General features: G+C 37.5%; 1 protein-coding gene across 2 annotated transcripts in view; it reads right to left on the reverse strand.

The window, feature by feature from the left end:
- Window positions 1-25,373, reverse strand: part of CDYL (chromodomain Y like) — a 101,638-nt gene that overhangs the window by 27,858 nt on the left and 48,407 nt on the right. The gene's annotated exons all lie outside the window — the stretch shown is intronic.

Genomic DNA, 25,373 nt, shown 5'->3' on the forward strand with positions numbered 1-25,373 from the left:
AGAGCAGTCTGGGGGGGAGAAGGAGGATGGATTAGATGACAAAGGTCTCTTCCAGCCCTATTTCCTAGTATTCTGTGATGCATATGCAATCACACCATGTAGCTTTTATGCCTTTTTGTCCTGACCTGAAGGCAGCTGCTTTTCAACAAGTTGGAATACAAAGACAGGTACCTGGACCAATGGTAGCAGGTGTAGATTAGCAAACTATGGACAATGACAGTGGGATTCTTAGCTAACTGCTGCTTTCAGTCCTGATGAGGAGCTCTCTGCCTATGTCCTTGAATGAACCTTTTGGGGAAAGAGTCCTCTCCTGTGGACATGCCTGAATATTTGTCTGGGAAGCCACAACCACAGCTCCAGTACCTTTGCCATAAAGCTTAGGGTCTCATGTTATGTAAGTAAGGTCTTTGTAAGAATGTTCCTATGGATTGCAGTCTCCATTCTGAACTGAACATTTCTGGAATCACCTCACTAATGTGAAAATTACTCCTGTTTTATACATGATTTGTAAAATACCTCCAAAGCAGGAGACTGGACTCTATGACTGGGTACAGAAATGATAGCCTTCTAACAGTTTCAAAATAATGAGAAAAATAGCCTGTGGTAAGAAGAAACTTCTAAGTGATCAGATTAAAAATGACAATTCCCTTTTCTCCAAGGGTAAGGAACATGACCAGTCATTCATCGGGGGAAATTGCTAAACTCCTTGGTTTCAGCACAACCAAAATACTATCTAAATTAAATATTGGTGCTATTATTGGATAAACTTTGTGCAATACCTTTTGGACTGCCCAAGAGAGTTTATGGCCAACTCCAGGATTCATTCTCTGAGATGACCTTCTGCAATGCTTGGTGTTATGCTAGAATTTGGCAGGGTTGCAGCAAGAGAAAAGCCAGTCCGATTCCTCTGATATTATTGGCATTTAAGTGCAGATCATAGTAAAACCCCCTGATGTGGGGGAGCCTGGAATACCTGATAAAACAAGACCACGAGTGGACATAAAGAGTTCAGGACCACGTGTTTCCCTGGCTTACTGTATTTATTGAGGGAGGATGACAAGTTACTTTTTGAACATATTTTTTCCTCTTTCTTGGACTTACAGTGGTTTTGCAACTGCCTGTTTTGTCCAGTGTTACCCACTGTTACTATATTACTTCTGAATGCTGAAAGTTACCTGATCATCCAAAGCATATTGGGGACAGGAAGGGGAAAAAGTCTCAGCCAAAGCAGAGCCAGCTCCCCCTTGAGGGCCTTCAGGTTCCTCCTTCCCCCACCCCCCCAATCAAGCAATACTTTGTCAGGGAAACATCACTGTGAGCCAAAAGAGCATTCAAGAGCTGAACAAGAGTTGCAGGAGGGTCTTCCACCCTGGAGGTGGTGCTTTTGGCCCTCTGCCAGTTTGCAGTTGCTGTCCCAGGCTGGCAGGCAGGAGGAGGTGGGCTCTTGGCACAGAGTCACTCTTCTACAATGAAGCAAGGATTACATTATAGAAAGATAGAAAAGCCTGATGAAATTTGTCAAGAAGGAAGGGGGCAGGGGGGAAAGGAGTTGAAGTAGAAAGAGTCTTTAGCTGCATGCCATCAGAGGCAGCCACAGCTGGCTGTGATTTGGTGAGCAGCCCCTTCCTCACCTGGCCTGCTCAGAGAGCGCCTCAGCTGAACCTGCTCCAGCCAGCACAGCCCTCCCTGCACTCAAGGAGACAGTTACAAAACTCACTCCCCTCAAACAAAAAGTAGTCTTAAAGAAGTCTAGCTACCAGGTGCGGTATTTCTATGCTGAGGAGATCCATTCACTTAAAAGGAGACTGCTTCCTCTGCTGTTAGCGTTATGTTAGTAGGAAACATTTGCAGGCGCTGTTACCTTCATTTCCAAGCCAGACTATGTTCAGTGTAGGCGATCTTCAGGCAATGTAATGGATAAAAAATGAAGAGAGTTTTTGCTGAGTGTGTACGCAGTCCAACATTTTTAGAAAGGCTTAAAAGGTGGCCAAGTCTGAACGGATTTTAACACTATAGCAAAGCACATCTCTGACTCAAAGGCCAAAGCTGTGTTAAACTGCAAATCATTGCACAAAGGCTTGTGTGAGGAGCAGGGGATCGCTCGCCTTCTTTGACAGTCAAGACATTCAGAAAGCAAACTGCTGAGCAACGTCTGACATTCTCAGGATACGGAAATTCCTCACATCCCATACATTTTTTCCATATAATTCCATCTGATACAAGCCCAATATTCACAGAAATTTCTGCTATAGACTTTTTCCTTTACTTTTCCTTTCCTTTATCCTTCTGGTAAAGTGTTTAAGTTTGGATGATAGGTGAAGAGCCTGAGGTTTTTGTCCCTCCTTTTCCCAAATGGCTAAAATCTCAAGCCAGTAAAAGTTTCATCACAGTCCCAAAGCTTAACTACTGCAAGTAAGATGACTAAAACCAACTCCAACCCCCACAAACATGACACAAAAATGACTCCTTGTTACATTTTCAATGGAAGTCTACCCATTAGATATTGTTGTCCAGTGAAAGGTAGCCTATGTGAACATACATACACTAAAATTCCATGTAAACTTTTTTTTGGTTTTAAAATTTCTTCCTGGAAAGGATGTTCCTCTATTTATCATAGTAAAAGAGATTAATTTGCACTGAAAATTGTTCTTTATCATCTACTTAGCAAAGTTGCATTTATGATTTAAGAGAATCAATTGTTGTTTAATTCAGTTTTTATAATTTTTTGACAGTGTAATTGATTCATTTACTATGTGGATTTTAGTAAACTTCATTAAAATAATTTAACATTGGCATATCTAATTTACATCTATAACCTACAGTTCAAAAATCGCTTTTGTTACCTCTTGGCAAAGACTGTTTCTTGGTTAATTTAACAATGTAACCACATTAAGACATATTTTCTTTTACAAAATATGACAAAGTACATACTCTTAAGTATTACTATAAAGTAGTAACAGTGAAATATAATCAGATGTACACAATCAGAAGCACATAGGTGTAGATCTCTGCATATGTAGATCTCTGTAGATGTAGATTTATCCCAAACTTGATATATTGTGAAAATCAGTCATTCAAAGTAAGTATTCACATCCCTATTGAAAGTTCCAAGGGCTGACGTTTCATAAATAAAATGATAGTAAAAAGATTAATAAATTATAATAAAAAGAGTAAAAGAGTAGTCCATGAACATCAGTGTGAAATTTAAAGAAAAAAGAGGCCAGTGCAACTTGGGACACACTAGACAGACTGTAACCTTATGAGATGAGAGTAAGACTATCAACGTTATGGCAGCATCAATGTAACGGCAGTTCTAACCACTACAACAGTGGAGAATAGATGGAATATTACTTCTCTTGTGCTTGCAACAACTGCAATAAAATTAATGTAACAGAATCCTGGGTATTTCAGGAAAACACATTTGGTCAGAGTGTTTGTCTATGGAATTCCTTTGGTTTATAGCAATGTACAATGTTTTGAGAGAAAGATACACAGACAAAGAAAATAAATACCCTCTAAACTTTAAAATATTTGTCTTTTAGCCGTTAATGTTTCACAATTTAAAGTGTCTAACAGTTGTAACAGGAAAAATACAAATATAGTACCTAAGCCAACCACAAATACTGACATCCTAGAGAAATCTAAATATTTTAAAGATGAAACCAAGATCAAACAAGCAAAGTAAAGAACATCTTTCTGTAGGACTTCACACTAAAATTAACTGACAAAAAAAAGGGAGCTGTGGAACAGCAATAATCAGGTGAAGCCCAAGTATCTTCTGCTCAGGAAAGCTGGGTAGATTTGGGGGAATAAGCTTTCAAAGCAGGAGACATTTTACCAAATTTCTACTCACTGAAGCCTGTGGCACTCTCATTAAATGTCCCTTGTCATCTTACAGATTTTTGCTGTTTAAGTCCTTTCAAGTAAGCCAGAAATTAGAGTAACATGTTTTCTGCAGGCTTCATTTCTATCCCGCTACTGTTCCCTATGCCTTTTCACCTCACAGCAACTGAAAAACTGTTACACAGTGAGGGCAAAAAACAACCAACCAGCAAGTTAAGAAACCTATTGGTATCAAAACCCAAAGCCTTACTATGGGGATTGTACTGAAAAGCTAAAACAAGAGGACAGAAAGCGTGAAGATAACAGAAAAATAAAAAGTACAAATCTTAACTTAGTGTGGAGGTATCAGGTAAGGGCTTTTTTGTTTGAGTAGCAATAGCATAGGACAGTATCATAGTATCTGCCTCTACTGTAAAAGAATAAGCTACTTTAAAGAAAAAAATATATTCCAAAAAGCCCCTAACACACATCTGCATGTCTTCACAAGTGAAATACAAACTTTTTATTAAAAACACAAAATAGAGCTTTGAAGATATATTAGCTGCTTTATGGAAAGATCAGAGCATGGTAAACTATCCAAACAATTATAAACCAATTAATGACCAGAGTTATGCCAATTTTACTTTAATTATGAGAAAGTCAAACACCAAACACCTGCCAATGAATTTAATGAATGCTCATACTGAAATGAGCAAAAAACTCTGTAAGAAAGAACAAATCCATATGTCCCCATAACCTAAGATGTGGTATGTAATACTGAGAGTACTTGGCAGTTGCTTATTTTAAACCAAAAATCTAAATTTCTGGAATGCTACAAATAATTACCCATTACTGAAGGTTACTGGAATAAGTTTATAAAATTACTAATGTTATATTATGTAATGCAAACAAGATAAGCTCTACCTTCCAGCTGGAACCATCTATTTTATTTATATTATGTGCTGAAACTAGGTCCACAAAAGTAATTTCAGATGTGTCATGGGAAAGCATTGATGAGATGCTCTCAAAAAATAGCAGTCAGAATCCCTTTTTAACACACTCTACATTTTGTAGGCCACAAATCATTCAATGATTTGTTACTGAGCCTTTCTCCCACTGGACTGAATTTTGGAAGAATCACATGAGAAAACCATGAGAAGTCTAAAAGAAATGGAAGAGGCAGCAAGAACCCTTGATGCTCACAAATGTAATTACTCTTCAGCAAACATAACTGTCTTCATAAAATTTAAGGATTTAGATCAACTTGATACTTTTGCAGCTCCTCCTACCAGCCTAAAGAGCTGTCTTAAAGACTTCACACTGAGCTTAGGTTTCTGGTATGACCAGACGGCAGAATAGTTGAGATGCAGAGATTTTCCATGTACTTACAGATACAATCTTAGGGAAATCTTATTATCCTGACCTTTAATAACATGCAAAAAAATTGAAATAACAAATTTATCAAATTCTGTAGGGTCTTAAATTTAGGGTAGAGATATAGAGATTATTATGTCTTAGATTTAACCATATTATTAATTCAGAGCAGCAGACTTGGGCAGTGAAATTTGAATTCTCCCTAATTTAGGCAAAACACTTGATCCTAAGAGTCTGACCAATACATTTTGTGAGCAAAAGCCTGTTACACTGACAGTAAAAAACAAAGAATGTGGCTTAAAGAGGATTTCATCTAACCCAGATATAACAACACCCCCCCAATTATTAATTGCCTAGAGACCACAAAAATTCCCAACTAGCTTGGATATGTATTACATCAGTAGCAATGCTGATCTGTGAATTTACAAGGCAAGAGACTCTGAAGCACAGGAGCTATTACAGAACTGGGCATCAGTGTTGAGAGTTTTATGGGACAGGTAATATTACACATACTTATTGTTAGACACACTTAAGTTCATTCTCTGCATCATCCCTAATGCACTTCTAGCTCTATGTGTACACCACAAATTACACTATCCAATAAATGTACAAAGACTTCTCTTTAGAAAATCCACATTTGAGAATTTACTGTGCCACTTCCCTCACAGGTGCACTAGAAGGAAGCTATCCCACTACAGCTTTCACACAGCAGTAGTTATGATTTGCTGCTGACAAAAGCAAAAGCAAAGCTGCAATTGCATGCAACCACAAAAGGCCCTAAATTAAGTATTTCTGGCCAGCTTGTAAACGAAGACAAGTTTCTTGTTTGCACAGTGAGCCAGGATACCTTTCCTGTCACTATCTGATATCAAAAGTATTAATCTACACTCCAGACTTCCCAGACTACAGCTGGAACTATCTATCTACTATCTACCAACTTAACTACTATTCCTTAGAAAGATCTGTTGTTCTTGAAGGTATATTGCCTCTTTCTTCTGGCAAAATGTTACGTCTTACAGAGCTGTAAAGATCTTTGTAAACGTACTGTGATAACCCATGAACTGAAGACTCTATTTAAATTTGGATGTGCATTTTTGTTTGTCGCACTGTTGCACAAACATTTGAAATCAGGTGGTCTTCATTGCTAACTTGATAAAAAGAAAAAAGTACAGGTCAAAACCTACTAATTATTTTTCTTAAACACTGCTGATCTGTCATTAATTTAGCTGTAAAATACTCTAATTCTTCTGAGTGCTGACCCTGTGAAGTTAGTTCTTAAAAAGCTTGAGGTCATATTTACCTTGCAAACAAGAAAAAACACAATGTGAGCTCTATTTGTCAACTTTCTAGAGTGTTTAAAATTAGTAAGAGTCAAAGGTTTTCAAGAAAGTCTCAAGGCAATGCTTCATTGCTTACAGCTAAAATCATTGTAACAGTCTTAAAGTGAAAAGCATGCAGGACAAAAAGACAAGTGGGTTTTTAGGATACACATACTGTTTCTTTAAGCCTGCGACAGGAAGCCAGAGCCTCGACAGGAAAACTTCTAAGCAGAAATTCACTTAATTGAAGCTCTGCCAATTTATAATTAGTGACTTCACCCCTTATGTGCTTTTTTTAAAATCCTAACCAGGTATTTTGTTTGAACACCAAAAAAATCCATAATTCTGTACAGTTAGCAAACAATACAGAACTAGATGTTGTCTTTCTTGTATTATTTCAAGCTAGGAGTGATAAAAGAAATGCTGAAAGTCATTCTTTCAGTACATATTCTAGTATTATATAAATTTATGAGATATTTTGAGAATTAGTATTTCCCCCTACGCTGAATCACAAACCTTTATTTAAATGAGCTGAAGCCCCCCAACAAGGTTACTAATTCATGCACTTAGAGTCTAAGTGATTCATAAATAATTTACCTTCAGAGAGAAAGAGAATAAAATAACTATGGCACTGTTTTAAACAAAGAATGAGGATCACTACCTGAAACAAATACAAAACAAACCACCTGTTTTTTCCTACAAAGTCACAGCCCAAAGAGTGGGAAATATGTGGGAAAATAAAGCATTGTGACACTGCTATGAGCAGGAACAAGCATAAACCCAAATTATTCAAATGAGTAGTACATAACTTGTTGGAAGGGCTGGAGCTAAAAATGAAAGTGCAACTGATTCAGCAGTGTCAACTACTGAAACTGCAAGTCACTGTGCAATAAAAGAGCTGGTGCACTATGAACACTGGGAAGGATTCTCATGGAAAAGAGATGCACTGCAAATCACTCCTCCTCCAAAATCAATATTTAAAATAACTATAATTACAGAGTTCTCCTCGGTCAAAACATGTAGTTAATGCTACCAAAAGGAAATCGGGCCAATAAAGACCAACGCTAAAAAAAAAAAAGTGTGGAGAAAAACATTTTTAAGAAGGAAGGTAGAAGTGGATTTGCTGTGTTGAAAATATATGCAAATGACATCACCTGACCAGACTGAAGGAACAATCCATTGTAAAGACAACAGCTACACACATACTTGGGCTGCTAATCTCCAGAGTGATCTTTAAAATCTGATAGGCAAACCAGTTCAAATTTGTAACTGAACCAGGAACAGCACACACTTTGATTTACAAAACCTGATGAAAACACAACACAAATTAAAGCAGCCCTCGGTCATGCTTGATAGTGGGATGGAAAACCTTACCTGGGGCCTTCCAGAGGCTGCAATCATGCCCAGCCCATCTAGAGTATATGGGAAGATCTCCTGTGGGAGAGGGGGCCACAACCCCACAGTTCACAGGGACTACTCACTCCCTGCTACAGAAAAGGAAGGTAGGACAGCGAGCGCAGCCCAGTCTTGCACAGAGGCAGGGATACGCTGGGCCTTTCTGGTGCCAGCCAGAAAAACCAAAATCTAGCAATCTCACTGCACCTTTCTAGCTTCAAGAGGATAAAATGAGGAAGTCTGCAGAATCGAGAAAGTCCCATAGATGCTAACATCACCCCTAAGTTCGAGAAACAGTAAAACAAGGTTAGAAACTCTCGGAAGGTAATCATAGGTGCTGGACTAGACAAGCAGGAGAAGGTATGCTGTGACAGATCATGAGGGTTACTGGGGCAGAGATTGTCTGAATAGATGGGGGGGCTGAAGCAAAAAAACCCAATTAGGTATTACATTTCCACCTGTAAATACACTCAGACCACTGCTGCTATTTTTTCAATAAAATTTTGACTCCTGCTCTTGGCCACCCAATTTTGAACACCCACCCAACCCTCAAAACAACACAAGACCACCACCACAACCGTGCCCCTACACCTGCAACCAACCTCTAGAGGTTGCTTGAAATCAAGTAAATGACCTAATAAGGGGAAAAAAAAGGAAAGAAAAAGATGGAGTAGATACTTTTGGCACTGGTGGCACAAGAAGATAAGAAATTATCATCTAAGGGTAATAACCACTGAGAGGTGAAAGAGCAAGGTATAGGAATAGTTAAAAAAAACCTGCAGAAACATTATTAATACACTATCAAACTAAGAATACTTTTCAAGTACAAAGGTCTGCCCTGGGCCCAACTCTAGTCAGTATTTTTTTATTCCAGACTTGGATAATGGAAGAGAAATTATACGTATGAAATTAACAGATTACATCAAACTGAAAGGACTCCAAGCTCTCAGAAGGGGAGGATCACATTTCTAAATTATATTGCTGAATTTGGAAGACAGCTTGAAAAGTGAATTTTTACTTGTAATGGAAGAAAAATAAACCATGCACTAAAAATGTGGAATAACAGACTATGAAGCAGAATACAGAAAAATTTATTGGCTTATAATCAAAGTATACAATAATGTGATGTAAGAAAGAAGGGCAAGGAGATGATACATCCTATTAGGTACTTGTAAAGTATCTGCTGAAACAATCCCATTTTGGATACCATACCTAAAGAGATATACTTTGGACTGTCCATGGTTGATCAATGACAAGACATTTAAAACCAAGACATATGAAGAAAGATGAAATGAATAGCATCTTTTTAGTCAGTAAGAAGTAAGTACAGAGATCTGACAGCTGTTCTACAGCATGTGCAAGTCAAATACGAATTGTTTATTGGAACCCACAAAAAGACCACAACAAAACAAAACAACCCCAACCCCTTTTTGTTAAAAAGGGAAATTACAAAAAAACCTCTCTGTACTTCTCTTGTATTCACAAAGCCCCTTATGCCAACTCGACTTTCACATGCTAGAGAAAGTCCAGAGTTTATGCTGTAGAGGTTTAGCAAGGAATCATCTAAGCCCACCTCTATTCTCTTCCTCAGCTGAGACAAACACTTAAAGGAAGAAATTGCTAGAGTGAAAGCAAGCCCTTTAGCAGGATGACCTCAACAGAAGTTTTGATAACCAGCCTACACAGTTTTTCATTGTCAGCACACTCAGGCATTCAGGGAGGCATAACAATCTGCATGGTTCGTGGTGGGAAGAGCAGAGGTTGCCAGAAGGAAGTGTTTGGAGGGCACATTACCAGTACACAGGCTATGTGTACACGGCTGAAACATAAGCTGCTTTTCTGCAAGCAAGCTCTTTTAATAGGAATCCATTTATTTATTTATTCAGAAGCAGATGGCATCCTCTCAAGATGTTATGCAGAACATGACACACAAAACAAGTATTTTCATCTGAGCATATTTTTACTAATCAACTGCCTGCTATTCAGCATTAAATGACAAACAAAAATTTAGTCTCCAGAGTCTGGTAATACTCTAGGCTAACTCAGGATACAGCAATAAGTGATGAAATGTAATGACTTGTAATACACTGGAGCACAGACTAGATGACCTCAGTGTCTTTTGACTTAAATGTTATATTAAAAAAAAGCATTCCAACTGTGGGGAAAAAAAATTTACAAATTGCAGCCTCCATGCTGATGAGCACATTTGATGGACAAACCTCATGACCTAAGGTTAGTCAGAAGTGCCTGATGCAACTTTTTGTACTTATACAGAAGAAAACAGGAGGCAAGAAATCCTATCATAAAGTACGTTAGTAATACTGCCATGCAATCCCTGTATTGTAGGATTCTGTATGACATTGCTGATAGATTTCATACCATGTTTTTATGCAATTCATCCTGAATCATGACCTTTAATCTCCATTCACTGCAAAGCAACCACTACAAAGACCTGTGGAAGGATATCATGTTAAAGAAAACATTATCACTACATACAGACAAAACATAATTTAGAAGGCAGCCAAATACTACCAAATGCTCCCCTCCCGACCTTTCCTACTCCAAACCTCAATTCTGAGACCACTGTGTGCCAGTTTTAGTAGATACTACATGGCCTCCTTTTAATAGGGAAGTCATATAGATCCATATATATGATATATATAATGTATATCCAAGGGCATTGATGTACAGTGATTCATTTACCACACAATAGTACAATGCAGTACACCAAAACTGAATCATCGTCTCATTACAGACTCATACAACACTGTGCTGGTCTTGGCTGGGATAGAGTTAATTTTCTTCACAGTAGCTGGTATGGGGCTATGTTTTGCATTTGTGCTGGAAAGTGTTGATGATTCAGGGATGTTTTAGTTATTGCTGAGCAGTGATTACACAGAGTCAAGGCCTTTTCTGCTTCTCACCCCACCAGGGAGTAGGCTGGGGGTGCACAAGAAGTTGGGAGGGGACACAGCTGGAACAGCTGACCCCAGCTGACCAAAAGGATATTCCATACCATATGGCATCATGCTCAGAATATCAAGCTGGGGGAAGAAGGAAGGGGGGACATTTGGTGTGATGGTGTTTGTCTTGCCAGGGAGCCATTACACATGATGGAGCCCTGCTTTCCTGGAGATGGCTGAACACCTGCCTGCTGATGGGAAGTGGTGAATGAATTCCTTCTTTTGCTTTGCTTGCATACACAGCTTTTACTTATTAAACTGTCTTTATCTCAACCCACAAGTTTTATCACTTTTATTCATCTGATTCTCTCCCTCATCCTGCTGTGGGGGGAGTGAGTGAACGGCTGTGTGGTGCTTATTTGCTGGCTGGCATTAAAACAGGACAAATGCATAATTAAAATTTAAGGAACTCCCACAAACTAAAGAGATTTTAGGATTTTCTGCATGAAGAACGTGGATGGTCCTAATATTTTCCAATAATTTAACAGCTTTGTTTTTAAATAAGAGCATGATGAAAGAATACTAGTACTAACTCAAGGAATTTGTATGTTATGCACTGTACCAGTGTGGTCCAAATTCAGCAGTCATTATCCAACTCCTAAGGTCCCTTTTGCCTCCTACCACTGTTTCCAGCTTCTTTTTAATGCGTCCCATGTATCCCCACCCAAGAGCATCACCTTCTGCACTCTGTGTAAGGAGGTCCTTCCCCCTCCTCTCCCTCTCCCATACAAATAGCCCTGCCTTCCATTTCTTCCATCAACAAACAGCTGCTCCTGCACACACCATCCCAGGACTGCTAAACCATTGCTCGACAGGGGACAGGCCTGGGATTGCTGCTGCTACCAGGCAGGGCACACAGCTGCTGCAGGAGGCATGGGGCAGCTGCTGCTGCAGCTAGCTGCAGGAGCTGCAAGCCTGGATCCCCAGGAGGCAGGGGCAGGGAAGGACTTCAGGGCTTGGACTGCACTTGCTGCTTAAACAGTTCTCCATCTCCTTTGGAACTTCTGGCCCAACTCCACCCACAACCTGCCTGTTAGGATCAACTACTCTGTGCAAAAGCAAGAAGAAATTTATCTGGAAGCAAAAAAAAAAATTATCTTTTGCCAAATTAACTGCATCTCAAGGACACTTGTATCCAAAGTTCTCATGATCAAGAATGATAGAAGTATACAGAATCAGTTGTATCAGTAAGAAATTTTGATATCCTCTTTCTCTTCTTATATTTATAAAGATGAATTGGGTAGGTAAATATAAAAGTTTTAGTGTGAATACTACATTTCTTACCAGTGACTTACTCTCACTTTATTTTGTTGTGCCTGAACATGGGTACGAGTAAAAAAAGCAAAACTTAGGTTCTGTTTAAATGTGTAATTCTTATTTTTAGAAGAGTCTGGGCCATTATTATTTGGATGATTTTGCCTAACTCAAGTGCCCTTGAGAAGATAAGCCTGCACCACTACTTTTCCCCTCTCTGCTACATCCAGAATGCTGAAAAGACTTAACAGGTATGCAAATATCATTGGAGGTTGCTGAGTAAAGTTGAAACCTTAATTTTTCATGTTTGTGTAGTTTTTCCTGTTGTGTTGCCAGCCAGTCTGATTTTGTGTTTTCTCTCCCCTTTTGGGAACGTATAGCTGAGACAATGACTGAGAAACCTATGTTTTAATTGCTCCATATGAAGGAGCTGCCAAGCTTCAATATTCCTCCTTTGTTTGGCTCAGCCACAACTAACCCTATGGAAATCCAGCCATCCAGCAGCTCAACACTAGGTGAAAACCTGGCAAACTAGCTAGTAAGAACTATTCAGACCTGTCAGCACCTATCTTACCTTTTTCATAAAAACCCCACAAACCCTGAATGTGCATCTCATGAGATACTAAGATTTTTTTAAAAATCTTTTACTCCTTCACCCCCTTACCTACTATATCGGAGAAATACTGAAATGAAGGTAGTAACTTTTTACCATTAGTCTTTTAGTTGCTCCCTGATGAGAATAAAAGCTAGTTGGGATCCCTGTGCAAACTGAGGAGCTTACAATTCACCATGGTTATGAAAATTCAGAAGTGGAGGAAGGCCTTGTTTACTTCCCCCCTTAAGAGGAGAACAGAGTACACTCGCATTCTCATCCCTTCCTCTGATGGGCTTTACCTTAACTACATCTAGATAAGAGTTTCTTTCCACAAATGTAGATATACTGTGAACAAATTCCAATTGTATATTTTTTCTTCATAAATCTTCAGCTTGTTACACCACATTTTTGAAATGTATGAATTCATTTTAAACCAATCAACTAAATGCCTATGCATTACAAACTTTCACTGCAATGGTACTGTATTTAATTTGTTGATTTGATCAAAACAGTCATTCCACAGTATCTAACTAATATAAATGAGACTGATTTGGGGTACAACATTGGGCAGAGCAATTCTAGGATCTCATATCGATTTCTGCAAAAATCTAAATGTAAAAAACTGAACACTAAACCAATTTAGCTACCTAACTTCACCGCCTACAAGAAGTTTTTACCCCTTCTGAGTGAAGCCACAGTACAATTAGAGCAGAATTACAAGAGTATCTGTGAAAACTGGACACATACCAAGGAACATATTGACCTATAAACAAGGTCTGTAAAAGCACACAACTATCACATAAATATCACTCGACAACCAATGGAAGTCCTCTTCAACTGCTGAGGGTTGCCAGGGATGCTGGAGTATCTCAATTTTCATCCAAAGGCTTCAACAGTCTCCCCAAAGGCCTTCCCTAACAGCGCTGCCAAACTCACTCCTGTGCAGATCCCTCGTCCCTAGGCAGGGGTGTACAGCACCTTTAGCAAGGGTGCTGGGGTCATGGCAGGGCTCAGCCAGGGGGCAGAGAAACCAATGAGCACATACAACTGTGGGGAGGGTGGGGGGTGCGAAAAGTGCTTTAGAAATAGAAATACATAGCGAAACTGTAATTAAAACCCATCAAAATTTGCCTCAGTATAATGGATTTTTCTTTTTGCAGTCTTCAAAGAATATGAGGCCTATCTAAAGAACATCAGAAGTACTTACAGTAGGAAGACAGGCTAATGTTTAAGTATATTAAAAACATATATTTAAAAAGAATCAACACAAAAAAAGACTGAAACATTTTCAGATGTGATCATCAAGTTTAACTAAGTTGTTAGAAGATTATAGCATAGCTAATTCTTATGCTGGCTAAATATTAAAATAATAGACAAAATTACAGCAAAAGTATAGCGATGTTAATGCCAGGTCAACTACAGACCCACCGAGTGACTTTTATACAGTTTTGTCCTGAAATAAATTTTATTTAGTATTATCTGCCACCCTTTTTAACCTGAACATATGTAAGTATATGCCCTATTTGTATTACATTACCCTACAAGGTTTGTCATTTATAATACACAACAATGCAGTAATAATTTCTTCATGTTACACTAACTCAAAAGAATCTAGAGATGTATTACTTTCACTGGGGCCTAAATTTCACCTGCCATAATTTAGAACAAATATGATATAAATTAATTTGGTATCAGACTTCATACTTGGAATTTGAAAATAGAAAACAAAATAATTTTAAAAGAGGTGTAATAGATGCAACTATTATTAGAATTCACTGCCTTTTCAAGAAGAAAGCTCTGCAATTAGGTCTTTTATTATTTTATTTAAAATTTATTTTTAAAATGTTATTTAAAAATATTTTTAAAATGTGTATTATTGATATGCATAAAACATCTAATAGAGCATGGAGTGCTCCTTTACATTTCATGCATCAGCCACTAATCTACTAATATATCTGATTCAATTATAAGATGACATTTCAAACTGGACTATGCCAACAAAACAGTAACGAGGAAGCTTTAACTATGACAAGATATAACAAGAGGAATAATGATTTCTTAAGATGACCACTGTGCCAGGTGGCACAGTGTAAAACTTAATACTAGAAAAGAAAGGACTTAAGAGCAAAATATCTTAACATACTATTGCAACAAGTCCATTTTCTTCCTCAAAGTTTCACAGCAAGCCAAAAAGTAAAGATCAGTGAGGGATACTGATTGTTTTGGCTTATATTACTTAGAGCTCAACTTTTAGTGTTAGCTGGCTACATCTCTATTTGGAAATGCAAATCAAAAGAAATCTGATTTCCAAAAATGCAGAGCATCAGCACTTCCCCATTAGGTCAATAAACACAATAAGTATCTAAACTGTCAATTGGAAAAAAAGGCATACCATTGATTTGTCATGTGTCTTAAAGGCACTCATACTTGAATTTTACCTATTGCTTTCAAAGCTGATTAAATATAATATGCTTGTTACTTTACAGCATCTAAAGGGTTGTTGAATCTAACATTTCAGAAGCAGAAAGAAAACCTTTGAAATAAACATTTGCTCTGATTCTTAAGAGCAGAAACATCAAGTAGAACTAAATCAAGTTCAGAAAAATCCTTATTTCAGAGTACTTATTCCAGAATAGGTCTTGAATCCTGACCTAGTTTGGGCAGACACTCTATTTACTATCATCACTGTCTTATACTACATGATCATTTGATAAAATCCATTCTCCCACTGTATAGTTATTACAAAATACACATTTTTTTACTAGTGGTAAGATAATTTATTTATTACCTTTTTTAAAATGGAGAACTTTCCACTTCCTACAAGGACATGAGATAAGCAATACGTCTAAATTTCTTTTTTCTCCTTCTCACAGATTTAAAAAGGGTTTTTTGCTGCTCCATTGTTTGTGCTCAGAACTGTCATTTCTAAAAACACCCACCCCAACCTAACTGACTATACAGGACCCAATAAAGCTAATGGAATAAAAAGCCTTCTCAACATGAAAAGCAAAGAAACAAGAAAACAAAATGTCTCACTAGCCTTCAATAATAGTAATCAAAGATGTAACTTGTGTTTTGTATAAACTTTTAAATATTTAAAACAGGTTTTCAAGCTAATTGCCTACACATGCACAGAAAGTAAAAATAGATGGTATTCTAAAGAACAGAGAATAATGTGTCATCCTTTGTTTCCAGAAATTAAAGAAAAAAAAAAAATCACAAACACACAGTAAATTGTTTGAAATACCCATTATTACCATATTAAGTTTTCCTGCTTGTACTAATATAAGAAGAAAACCTATCTTTGAATTCCTCAATGAAAGGGTGTCACCCTGTACTGCCACAAATACATCTTATCACAATCACCAAATTTAAGAGAAGGCCTAACAGGATATTCTTTCCATATGCTTAAAATTATTTTTAAATTATCTGTCAATAAATGTCTTATGCCTGGTAAAATAAGAATTAGCTTTGCATTTACAGTTGGTTTCAACTCATTCCTGTATTTCTCAAAAGTGCCCACTGAATTTGAAAGCTGTCCAGAAAACCAAGGGATGAGGGGAGAATGCAACATAACAGATCTATTTACAGTGGAAGGGTTTTTAAGCTGACTATCCCAAAACAAAAAGTATGAATGAAAATCAGTATTCTTTACTTAAAAGCATCTCAATTTGTGTTTGGGGTTTTTTTTGTTTTTGTTGTTTTTTTTTTTTTTTTTTTTTTTTTTCCAAAATTTTATATAGTTCTCTAAGCATTTTTTAACAGGTGTCATATATGGATCTAGGGTAGAGAAAGGTGCTTCACAGTAACGACCTCAGCAGGAACCAGACCAGAGTTCCACCTACTTAGCTTTTCCAGTGCCTATGCTGATATCCTAACAATGCAACAGTTAAAGTCTCTGTCTGCACAGTATAAAAGTAATTCCATAAATAACAGCTGAGTGAATTATTCCATAAATAATAATGGCTAACAGTGCAGAAAGAGGTATAAAAATCCCTGAATTGTCCTTACTTCTAAAGCAAGGGAACTTAAATTCTTTGTAAAAATTATACCATTCCGATAAATACAGTTTATTCCCATTATCCTTATAAATGCCTACAGTTCTTTTAAATGGTCATTATGTCTTTATATCTTGGACTCAAACATGTTTTAGCAAACAGTTCTCAGGACTAAATGGAAGCTATATCAAAAGCTATTATCTTTCTGTTTTGAGTTTGACACCCTTTGTTTTCTTTAGATTTCCCCTTTTCTTATTCATTCAACTCCAGAATAGAAATTTCCAATTACATCAGTCATTATTTCATCATGTCTATAATTTGTTTCTTCTCTAAAAATCTTTTCAGTATTCCCTTCGGATACATGATTTTTTTTTTTTTTTAATTATTTTATATCCTCTTTGTTCCTGTTGTACCAGCTTTCATCAATGGCTTGGCCTAGATTCTCGAACTGTGTATACATTGGAAGTCCACTTGGACACCCCTCACATGGAACTAGTCTGGGAAGGCAGGCAGCCAGTGTCTCCAGTCCCTCTCATACTAGTCTTTCTTAAAAACAATATAGCAATCCAAGGTGAAACCTGAGGCACAGCAGTGCTAACGCATGGAAGACACCATGCCAGCCAACACCTTATCTACAGATTCATTATACACCAAACTTGATTTAAGAATAGTGACAAATGTGTGTGACAAACAGAGAAACTTGAAAACTTCTTCAGTCCAATGTTAGGCCAAGTCTTCTTGGAGTTGCCCTTAGCAGTGTTTAGGTATTCCTAGCTGCATCCCAGGCTAAAAACTCTGTTTAGGAGCCAGCAAGGAAAATGATCAGTTCAAGTTGTCTTCCTCCTGTTCATCACTTTGCTTAGCCTCTCACTTTAGATATGTCCCTCTGAAGTTTCTACTTTCTTATATCTTAAGGAACAAATAACTAAGTGTTTCTCTGCAAGTTTTGTACCTTTGCTGCTTGCTGTATTTTTTTTTTTAAGATCACTAATAAATATAAATAAGCCCAGATCCTATTACAGAATCTTATGACAACCTACCGTTAACCTTCTGACACAACTACAGTCATTAAGCCTACTGTTTTCCATCTTCCCAGCCAGTTTCTTAGCAGCCTTTTGAAGCACAACTTAGTTTATTTAGTTGCCTCTTTCAAGGAATATTTTCAAAGGAAATAAATGACAATCTGTACTTCTTTATCCATCTTTCACCGATATGTTCAAAGAACTCTTAATACAATACTAAGATGCTCTCCTTCCTACTCTTCTTCCACAGTAAATCTCAGAACCTCCCAGTTTTCAGATGTGTTCAAATATAGAATATTCTAGTTCAAAGCACTAGTGTTTATGATTTGCCTTTGTTTCTTAAAGGCATCTAAAATATAACAAACTTTAAAGCATTTTAAATTAAAAATACTTAATAAAAACCAAAAGCTTTTTTATGCATTCCAAGATTGCAAAATTAAGAAAACAGTTACTAGAGCAGAATTAACTGTTTGGTAATTTGTGACCTAATGCATTTTACTGTGTGTTCTTAAATACATTTACAATATATATACAGCAGATAATTTAAGATTTTTCTTTATTCGGAAAAATGCATACAGTATCACAAATGCATGGCTTCTGTATTTATTTTCTTTTAAACAATAGTAGCTTGCTTGTTATTATAATCAATAACTCACAGCAGCAGTTCTGGATCATGGTTATGCCAGTTGGAGTACTGCAACTTCTCCGGCTGGGTAGGAAGTACAGCTATCCCAGGGCAATATATAGGATCTGGCTATTTCATTAGTTCTCATCATAAAAAACATTTTTGCAATCACCTGTAAAATGAAAAGCTGTTTCCAGCTGTTATCCAAGCAGCTAGCTTTTAAAAAAAAAAAAATTAAAATCTCAGTTCTGCAGCTCCTTGAATCTAACAATTTTCTCTCTTTCACAAGCATTGATGGAAAAAACCTGAAGTATTTTGTTTACTAATTCTATATTTTATCCCACCTATAACAGTGTCCCTATGAGGATGTTCTGTTGACTTTTTATTTTAAGTAGATAATGTGATCTAGGCAAATCTTCCCTGAACCATATTACAATTGGTCTTTTTTTTTTTTAATGGATTTTTGTATCAACCTATTAAGATAGCATTCTTTTCAAGAAAACAGAGATTCAGAATGACAGTTTCCTTAGCAAACATGCATTCCATCCACCTCACAGCCTTAGCAGAGATGGGAGATGTAACTTTTTTAAAAACTGGAACAGCAAGAGACAGAAAAAGTGGCCAGTTACTCTGCCAGGCACAACTTCAAAAGGCACCACATGAGTATTTCCAATTGTGCTTCACATTTCTGCTGTATTATCAAAAGCTGTTCTGAAGTTCTACAATTTTCACAATGGTGGGGAAAAAAAATCTAGCTCAACACTTCTGTACAATCTGATCTTCAACACATTTTCTTTGTGTAGACATATGCAAAGTAGGTTGAAAGCAAGCCTTGTAAATAGAGCCTTTGCTTCATAGTGCTTCATCTTTCCTAAGTTTTGACACAGCAGATACATCCTCAGAAATTACTTTTGTCTCATGTTGGTACAAGTACTGCAGGAGGATGTAATGGCTGATCATTATTGACCCCATCTGAGTAGTCAAGAGAGATTTAGACTCCAGATCCTCAGTCTGTGTAAACTGATGCAACGTCAGAAGAACTGCACATCTCAGAGCTTTATGTTCACCAGTGGACCCGCAAGTGTAATACCAATTTCAGTGAAAATATTCGGAGTTTTTCTTTTAACTTAGGTTGAAGATTTTATGTCCAAACCAAGTATTTCTTTTTTTTTTTTTTTTTTGGTAAAAAACACATTTTATCCAGCATTTCCATTAAAGATTTTTCAGGGACAGAACTAAGGCAAGGAAAAATCATGTCTCTCCCTCATTGTCATTTCCAGAAGGCTGATAAAAATAAGCCTGTTCCTTAAGGAGCAGTTGGTTAGGCCATATTATAACCTGGGATTGGGGAAGCGGGGGGAAAGGAATGGGACCACTCTTTTCAAAGTAGCTACCTTTTACACCAGCTTAGCTGTATCAAAAGTCTACACCAACATACCATCCAACTGAGGCATCTCTGTTCTAAAGTGATGGAGGACAGCAGAAGGCAGAAAAAGGAAGAAACCAGTTACTTATGCCTTACGTTCTCAGGAAAAGAGCTTTAAAATTCAAGCAAACCCTGCACTTAAATCGGGATTTATTATTATGATAATCTATGGACATAAACCAATATGGCCCTGAAGATGAGAGATTTTCACAAGAAGTTCTCAATCCTGGAACACCACAAAGTAACAATAATCTATTACCAGAAACTGCACAAGCAATTGGGTGAGGGGGGGAGCGGGGGGTGGTGAGACATACAGCAACCAAAACCGTACGGGATAGCAGATCAATTTTCCACATAATACAGACCATCCAGTCTACTATATTACTTAACGCTTTGACACTTATATTAAGCCAGAAAATACAGATAACCAAGAAATTGGCAACAATTCAGAATGTTATTTTAGTTAAGAGTAAAGAAGCTGAAGAACTTGAAAATGACTTAGTATTACAGATGGAAAATTTGATGGTAGGTTAAAAGGTTGCAATACAGTGCATAAGGGAAGTAATAATGTGAACTCTTAATGAGTAAGATCTAAACGTAACGCAACTTCTGAAGAAAAAAACGTCAAAGGTGTCTAAGGTTGATTGAATGAAAACTGTTTTACTCTTTACTCTTACTGATTTGCTAAATACCTACGGAATAGAAGATACAAAATTACATGCTGCTGCATTTGACCAAGAAGTTTAACCAGTAATTTCAGAAGTTAGTCAGGCTTTACAAAGGACTTTAACCCATGTCATAGGCTTTTGCTTGCACTAATAAAATACTTGGTTGCTTTCCAGATCACTCAGCAGAGATCAAGCCACCATCCAAGTGCAACGTACAAACACACTGAAAAAGGAAGTTCCTGTCTTAGGGCTTTTTTTGGAATCACATTTTACTACTTAACCAAAACAAAAACAAACAAGAAGACAGCTCAAAGCTGCTTCTGTCCTTCCAGGATGGTAAAAACTAAATCTGAAAAACTGTAACACATCATCCCAACTTTCCTTTAGTTGTACTGTCCACTCTAATTCACACAGCAATGAACTTCTGCAACTCTCCTCTTAATTTTGCTTTTTGGCAGTGTTATGTGCATAGCTTGTGGTCCACCTGGACAATTACTGTGGTTCACACCCACTCACCTTTGTCAATGCTATGTTCTTCCCATAGGATTCTTGAGGACAGCCTAATGAGTTGTGCTGGTGACAGTGGATGTAAAGCCCAACACCCAGGCACACACAGGGAGAGGGAAGAAAGTAATGGAGAATTTGGGAGGGAACTTGGATGAGCTCTCCTCACCCTCTCCCTAAGGAACAGGGAGCAGCTGAACATTTTTCAGCTTGTCTTGGTATTGTGTTGAGAATATACTTTTCTCCCTGGTTCCAGTTGCCTCCAGAAGCACTTTTACACTTGCTTGGTTCCTGTTGAGACTAAAGCTATCAGACACTTAACCAAACAACAGACATTATTTTCCTTGAGTTTTAGAGTGGATTTTTGGTTTTCCAAATCTGTGGTTTTTAATCTTATAAACTGCTTTGGGTAAGGGAGAGAACAGGTAACAAACAGAACTTAAGTTCAGTCATTTTTTTCCTGATGTCTGACTTTTCTTTTGGTACTAATACCATTGTTTTGAGATAAAAACAGCACCATTATCCAACTGAAAAATCAGCAGACACCCTTGTTCCTTGTAGGGTGATACAGTGCAATCATCTTTGTGTTGTCAAATACAAAGCAGAGCCTGCTGCTCCTGCAAGTTATTCATCTGAACTAATATGTGCAAGGAGGGAGATGCTAATGCCACTGTGCACACTGGTGGTGCTTGTCTGCCTAACAAGTGATGTAATTCACTGAATTTCTTGTATTTCTTCTCTTCCCATACACCAGCCAGTCTTATTCTAATTATAACAATATATGCAGCTAGACATGCTTTTCTTGCTCATTTTATACTTTGAGCTTTGCATGCCTTTCTGCCCAAAACTTCCCTTCTTGTGGCATTTTTTCTCAATTACATCCACATGTTGGACATTGTTAGCTGAATAAAAGCTGTAGCAACTATAGGGTGACCCAGAAAAAAAAAAACCAAAATTTGCCAAACGATGGTATTCACCTGGTTTCTGGTCAAGTTTTGCAGAAGGTGAAAATCAATTCAGTCTTAGTCCTTTCTAAAATTGCAAGACAACTCTCTAGTCTTGAGTGTACTATGTCTAAAACATTTGCAATAAAATTTCAAACTTTTTTTTTAACTCCATTTTGATGAAGAAAGATTTCAAAAACTTTAAAGGTATCAGAAGTTATTGTTAGACATGAGGCCACTTTTTGTCTTGCCTAGTTTTGAGTAATATGCATTGCTTGTAGGTGCCATTAACATATTTTCCACAATTCAGTTCTTTGGTGGTGTTTTTCTGTTTCATTAATCCATTTCAGGATTGCTTCTACTAACTTTTAGTGACAGCTGATGGTCACCACATATTTCAAAAAGCCAGAACCACAGCAACATTCATTCAGTAACGTATTCACACTTCTTCCATATATCACCCTTCTTGTATGTAGCATATTACTCCATCGACTGTTTTCAAGGCCAAGCCTTTAAAAGTGTGAACATTCAATACAATGGTTTTCTTTGTTTAAAAAAAATATACTTTGGATAGCAGCTAGATTTTAGTGTTTGAAACCACCAAATCCCAGAGCAAACATTACTGTTATTTTACTCCCCTGGTACCCCTGCATATTTGTATGAACATTTGCTAGTTGCTTTTTCTGAGACCATAGGAACTTTGGAACAAGAACTGCATCATGGCAGTTTGTCTCATGAAAAGCAGGACTAGGTGCTACAATACTACTAATATTTCCTAGTAATTGCAGTCATGGGATTTTCCAATACATACAGGTTTTCTTTCCTGGTTTGTACTTTTATTATAAATGACGTTTAAAAAAAAAGGCTGGGGAAAACAAACAAATAACAGACTAAACACTGAAGAGTTTCACCATCCTGAACTAGGACTGAAAAAGAAAATCAACAAGTCACACATTCGAAAACAGTCATAGCAATAAACTCAAAATTAGAAACACTGCTTTCATATTAAAATTTTAAATTATTTTTCCAATATTACTTTTTTAAAAAAACAAAATCAAAAAAATTTTTGACAACCTTTTTAATTAAATCTGATTTAGAAGTGTAATATGTATTTTTCTAGAATCTTTCAAAATTATGCTTTCCAATTAGTGATTTCTGTTTTGACTCACTGGGTTCTTCCAGTGAATATGTTTTGATAAAAAACTCCTAAGCTCAAGTAAAAAGTTATTTTTCAAAACATGCTTTTGTCTTCCAGACAGCATCCTCCACGTGGAAGTAGGAACTCTTAAAATTAACAGAAGGTGTATGCAGAGGAGGTGGGAAGTTTAGGAAGAGTGCTCCAAATGTCAGATCTATCATCTGTATTATTAATATGTCAGATCTGGTGCATATGAAGATGAGGGTATGAATTTGATGGTGTTTCTGTGCAATGAATAACTCTCATGATGTATGATTCTGAGATGTTGTTGAAAATATGATGAGGTGTTCATTTAAGACAGAAGAAATGTCCTGAGTACGAAGAGAAATGGGATCCTGAACTGTGACAGCCCCATGCAGGGGAGGGAGGAAAGCATTGATTTACTATGTTTTTAAATGAATAGCAGTGTGAAGCTAAAAATAAAAACAGCAAGGAGAAGAGTGCAGCTTTAATGAAGAGACCAAGAATGTGTCAGCTCAGGAAGCTCCAAGGCCAAGCTAGCTCTAGGAGACAGGGCTGCCTGTCTTGGCTTCTCTCTAAGTAAAGGTCCACTCTGGCCATGCAGAATGGCTGAGTTGGAGCCTGGCCTTCCATGAGAAAGATACCTGTCCAAGAAATCCTAAAAAGACTAGGAAAAGAGACTGATGTCAGTTATAAATTCAAAGTATTTTTCTTTTGCCATTTGGTTTCCCAGTTCTGTAACCAGAGAATTACCGCATGATTTGGATGTTACCCCCAAAATGCAGATGAGCATAACTGCCTGCAAAGCCATAATAAATTTGGCTATTTAGCACCCATTTCCCAGCAGACTGTACAGCTCAGCTTGGAGATTAGCCGTGGTATATTAGGACAGAGAAGGAATGCCTCAGTTAATGCACTTGAACTAATATCCCTCCAGCAGCAAACAGAACGTAGAAACATATTGTGTAGGTTTATGTATGGGCAACCACATATTATGACTATCTCCTTGGCTCTCATTTTTTTGATCTACACCTTAAGATCTCATGAAAACCTAAGCATGAGAAAAAGTCTCTTATTGCCATCATCCCTAGGGTCAGTTGATAGCTTTCACTGTTAGCTGCCCAGACAAATGCCTAAGAGCAGCTGAATGAGGTGGTGGCAGTTGAGGGAATTGTAACATCTCAGTGAAACAGATAAATACACCTCAGCTAATATTTTATGTGTCACTACCGCTCTTGTGCGGGTCTTTCCACTTCCACTTGATGCCCTGTAACTGGGCCCTCACTGTACTGATATTAGCAGAGCAAAAGGTTGGTAGGAATGATTTATTCAACTGTGGCTACTGATCTACCCAAGAAGGGCCTTTGTGTCCTAATTTTTTTTTTTTTTGGTGAGTGTCATGAGGCAAAAAACAGGATGCCGAAGGCAGTGCTTATCAATTACTTCACTAGGAACATGACCATACTCCAAAACACGTATTAATTATTACAAAACCATCACATGCACAAATACACTCCTCTACCTCACCTACTCCAAAAAATCCTCACATACTGGCATCTCTTGCCTTTTCCCCTCCAGCTTTGTTTACATCCTCTGAGATTTACATTCCTTCTTTAGCCCATGCAAAGGAAAAGATATTCCTGGCATCCGTGTGTGCATTACCATGGTTACCTAGTTCATCTGCAGCAAAATAGGTTGGTCCATGACCTGACACGGCAGCTCCAGGAGCACACTCCTCCCTTGTCCACCGCTTTTCAAGCTCTCCCACTGCAGCTTTTTTTTCTTTTTCCAGAAAATCTGAATGCAAGCAACAGTGGGGCACCCAACACAAACTCTCCCAAAGTCTTCACCACATTTCTTTGCCTATATAGTTTGGTTTTTGGCAGGCCCAATCCATCATTTTCAAGCAATTTTTCCAGGAAGCCATCATCAATAGCATACCTGCAGATTTTATCCACTACATTTTATTTGAGGACACAGTATTACACTTGAAAATTCAGTCTTAAAAGCATGCCAACGAGAACACCTGTGACTACTCAACAACCTGGGTCTGTCAAGGAAGAACAAAGGTTTGGGGCACAAAAATAGGGACCATGAAGTCTTAAACGAGGGTCTCAGGTGGGTACGGAGCACAAACAGCTTCCTCTCACAAAAGCAGCTTGGGTTTCTTTGGTATCACAAATTTTTTACAGTACAAGTTGAATAAACTGTCATCTACTGAGATATTAGCAAGCTAGGCATCAAGCCTAAATAAGCTCTCAAGATCAAATTAGGTATAAACAACAAAATATTGATAAAATATAAT

The sequence above is a fragment of the Strix uralensis genome, chromosome 1, assembly GCF_047716275.1.
Source record: "Strix uralensis isolate ZFMK-TIS-50842 chromosome 1, bStrUra1, whole genome shotgun sequence".
Lineage (NCBI taxonomy): Eukaryota > Metazoa > Chordata > Aves > Strigiformes > Strigidae > Strix > Strix uralensis.